General features: G+C 33.6%; 2 pseudogenes; both read right to left on the minus strand.

The window, feature by feature from the left end:
* Nucleotides 1-756: 756 nt before the first annotated feature.
* LOC125595236 lies at nucleotides 757-2,110 on the minus strand (annotated as a pseudogene).
* LOC125595235 lies at nucleotides 757-4,749 on the minus strand (annotated as a pseudogene).
* Between the last annotated feature and the right edge of the window lie 135 nt (nucleotides 4,750-4,884).

Raw genomic sequence — 4,884 nt, forward strand, 5'->3', positions numbered from 1 at the left:
TATAGTCTTATTTTTTATCTACCATACACAAGTCTATGTTAGACAATTCATTAGAAATTTAATTAAACATCCTATAATTACTCATATATGATATTCTCCTAACAAAAACAATGTACATCTAAACAATAACATTTTTCTAAGAAAAATAAATATATTGTCATTAGGTAATTATCATTTGACTGTTTATATATTCCATTAACTAATTTTAAAATTAAATAGTATAGCCCAATTCTTTTTAAATTATCAAAATTAATTTTTATATAAAATAAAATAAATAATATTTTATTGGTTGTAACATTTTATGTTGATATTTTTAGTAAAATTAAAAACATTAAACTGAAATATAATATATTAAATAAAATAATATTTTAAAATATAACAAAAATAATTTAATTTATTCACATAAAACCATTTTGAGAATAAAAATTTCTAAACAAAGAAGCTAATAATTTTTTTTTATTAATTCATATAAAACTAATGTTTAAAATTAAACTATTAATATTGATGTTGCATTTTAAATAAATAAACAAAAATACTTCATTAATATATGATTTGTACAATATCATCAAACAAATTTCAACAAATATAAATTTTCAAAATAAATATTATATACATAAAATTGATATTAGATATATATCTTTATAACATATTTTATATTTTAAATATTAATTTAAAAATATAAATATATCCGCACGGATGTGCGGGTTAATATCTAGTTAGACCTATAAATGAGTTTCAGAATCAGACAGCACTGTGTGTGATGAATTTGTATATGATAATTGTATTAGATAAGAGTCTTATCATAAGACTATAGATTCTACATATCACAGAGATATAGAAAATAAGAAGAATCATTATCTCTTCTACCATCCCAAAATAAGACAAGACAAAATGTTAGTTCTCTATTAAAGTTCTATCTTGGTCGGAGATCAGACTTTGCCTTCGAGTTTATCGTTATTAACAAGAGGAAGCAACTCCATCTTGGTTCTTGGTGTGCGAGGAGTCCTAGGACTTTGCCTCACGTATCCATAGAATGTGCATCCCAGAAGCGTGATCCCACGTCCAACAGCATTCATACACGATATCGGATTACGGAATATCAACCATGACACCAATACAGCCACCGCAACCTGCCAAAAGTACATGAACCATGCTCTCAAGACAGCATTCTTATACGATTATTGGGTTTTAAGATTGTCCTTTTGTTACCTTGAGGTTTCCAGCTACGTTGAATGTGACTGCAGTTGTGGAATGAATGACTGACGTAGAAGATGGAAAAGTTGAGACAGAAGGCTAACACACCAGAACTGAATATAATGATGAGTGCTGACCAGGGAGACGGGGTGTGCTTCAAACCAACTCATAATCCCGTTGCCTTCCAGTAATAGTGCCGGTATCCCGAGAATCATGGTGGCGAAAGGAGACATGTAGTATACTGTGTTTATGCTACATAAAAGAGAGAACAGAGAACAATCAAATCTTTCTCCTACGCAGACAAATATTCATTGGTTAACTTCCCAAAAAAGCTCATGTGATTTACTCTTAACCGGAAAGAGAGATACATCAATCACATTTTCAATCAAGATTAAGATGGCATCACATGACCATCTAGTGCAATTGAAGTAACATCACTCCAATGAAGACACAACAAGGAGCACTGACCTGTGAAATTTGTAACCATGAAGAAGAGACTCAGCAAGAATGGTCTTCGTGGAAGTAGCTAAACACCCAAACAGAGCAGCAGCAGAATCCAAACAGCTTTGCAAATAAATCGCCATAATGATATCAAAATCTCACTATTCAATTTTACGTAACTTGCGCTCCACTACAATTCTAAACTTGCAGTAATTGTAATATTTTCTGATACATCAACGCAGCAAAAAAACATATTACATTAATGATTTCCATATGTAATTTCATGGTAGTATTCCAATTTTAGAAGTTAGAACTCGCTTAGAAGTTAGAAGTTACATCAAGTAACAAAGCGAATCTCTATTTCAAACAAGTAACAAAGCGAATCTCTATTTCAAACAACAACTATTAGCTTCGATCAAATCTCTTTTTCTTGAGCAAGGAGGAGTCTTAGAGAATCTTACATCTATTTGGATCTTGCATGCATCTTACGGATCTCTTTCCTTAGGTAGCTAACAACCTGAACATGTTATACAAGAGTAAATCGTTAGAGGTGTAGGGCAGAGAGTTTGATGGATAAAGAACTTGAAAATATTACATGCAAAACTTAGAAGAAGAGGTGAAAAGGCTTATCTCTGTAGATGCGAGTTTGATCTGTGAAGTTTACAAGCCGAGATGGAGTAACTGTGGCTTCTCTGTAGCCGAATCTCCATTTCTTCTGTCGGCGACTCGTCTTTCTCTCACTCTCTCTCTCTCTCTCTTTTGTTTTTTCAGGTTCCAGATGAAATGAGGAGGCAAGAGGGTGCAGGACTTTAGGGTTGCCCGCGGTTCTTTTGGGCCATCCCGCTTTGAGCCCAATACCACACAGTACCAACCCGCGAGGCCCGCCATTTTGCGGGATACCAAATATACAGCCCAAACCCGCCCCGCCCCAAGCCTTAACGGGCCTGTCCCGCGGTCCAGGTTCTCGGTTGACATCACTATTCTGCACAAGGCGTAAATCTTAACCTAAGTATGTATCTCTTTAATAATTTTGAATCTTAAATATTTTCTAAATCTGAGGCAAAAAAATGAGAATAAATTCAAAAATCAATATTTATATCGAACACTAACCAAAATAACACAGAAAAAAAAAATTATCCAAGATAGGTAGGATTGACACGTGAATGTAAACTTCTCATAACCATAATTAACTTTTAATTGATAAATCATGATATAAAACCGAGCTGGTATAGTTTCATTGTAACCAAATAGTAAGCATGAGATTCTTCGGTCTAAACATTAGGTTTTTATGCGATAAACATTTTTTGACCTAAAATATTTTAAAAAATGGGATCAGTTAATTAGTAAATAAATTATGTAATTAACAAAAAAGTTTTTAAAAAATTGTTTAAGGGCCAAAATTATTAATTCGAACAATAATATAAATTTTATTTTTCATACGATATTTCTTAAATAATTTTTATATAAATTTACCTATCAAAAGATATTTTACATCGTAATATTTTATAATTAAATATTATATAGTTTTATGTACATATGAATGTTTACAAGTTTATTTTACGTAATAAAGGATATTTACGGGGAAAAAAAACTTTATCAAATTTTTTAATAATTAATTAATTATTACATGATTCAAAATCAGAAAATAATTTATTATAATGATTTTTAAATTGATAATATATTTATTTACAATTTTTGTAAGAGTACTAAGCCCGCAAGTGGGCAAGACACCTATAGTTAAAACTAAAAACATAACATAACTAAAAAAGATGTACTTTGTGACGTAAAAAAAACACTGCAGATGTAAGAGCATGATTATCCCTAGAACCCATTAGGATCTCTTAATGATTTTTTTAGTAATAAATGTTAGTTAGGAACCTTAAGTTAAGAGACACCTAATTTTTAACCTCCATTGCTAGTTTCTTAATTAAGGGTTAAGAAATTGTTTTTGATTGTTTACAAGATAGAATAAGAATGAAGAACATGCGAAGTAGAATGAAGAACAAAGGCTATCTATACAAGTTTGTGAATTACCTTGAATATATACAAGTTTGTCTCTGCATCAAATCTTCCTGTGAACTAAACATACAACAAATAAACAGATTTATTAAGAGTTTGGCTTCAAGCTCTGCAGATACTCTCTTCATATACTTCACTGCTAGTTTCACAGACGCCAATTTTATCTGAAAATCACATTTGTAAACGCTACACACTTGAATACAAACTTCCATATTCCAAAATTTCTATTTGCACAAACTTTCACCATGTAAACACGCAAAACAGAAAACACAATAATAGAGTGAAGACAAACCAATCTTCTTACATTGTCCTGCCTGTGCCAGCCAGCAACAATTCACTTTAATCAAAGAATGGGGACCATAACAATTGCTGTTTCTATTATCTTCTTCATTCATCACACTACTCCAATCAAATAGTAAGTAGTGACCACAAGTAACTAGCTAAATCAAACCATTACGATTAGTACATATACTAAGCGTGATCAAAGAGCTACTACACCAAATGTGTTTCTGTGATTAGGTATACCTGAGAATGAGCTTGTCCCAGTTCTGGAAACGGCCGGCATTGATGAGGTTCTCAACAGTGACAACCCTGTGGCTCTCTTTCCTCCCTGTAAGCAAGAAAACTCTGTACCCCAAATCTATAACTCGTTGATAAAGCTTCAAGCTTGGTGCTATAGCTGGTGCCACTCCTCTCTCAACCCACTTATCGAACTCTGAGTGATCAAACACCTCAACCCTGCAACATTGCTTGGTAGCGAGTAACAAGATTAAGAAACTAAACTTTGAGATTGAGGAAACGTGTTACCCAAAACCCATGGTCGATGTAATAGGGAAGATTGGACATCGATGTCGAAAATCCACGCATCCTTGTCGTCGCCGGCGGAGAATGACGGTGCTCGCAAAGACGGAAGCCTCTTCAGAGACTCTCTCAAGATCGGTGACATAGCCCTTGACGTAGTCGGTGCACTCCGCCGGAATCGTGCTCCACTGGGCGAGGTTGTTGGTCTCCACCGCGAATCTCCAGCTCGCAATGCAAATTGACCTCGTCTCCGACGGGTACTTGAGAATCGACAACGTTAATGGTTTCGAGCATCCAATCAACAGATCTGGAAAGTCTTGAACTTTGTAGCAGCTGATTCCTTCAGTTCCTTAATCAAACCTACACTTATTTGTCTGGTAATCGGATGAAGAATCCCCTGATGATCTCTGGGAAGTTCGAAAGATTTTA

This window comes from Brassica napus, unplaced genomic scaffold (genome assembly GCF_020379485.1).
Source record: "Brassica napus cultivar Da-Ae unplaced genomic scaffold, Da-Ae ScsIHWf_100;HRSCAF=175, whole genome shotgun sequence".
Taxonomy (NCBI): Eukaryota; Viridiplantae; Streptophyta; class Magnoliopsida; order Brassicales; family Brassicaceae; genus Brassica; species Brassica napus.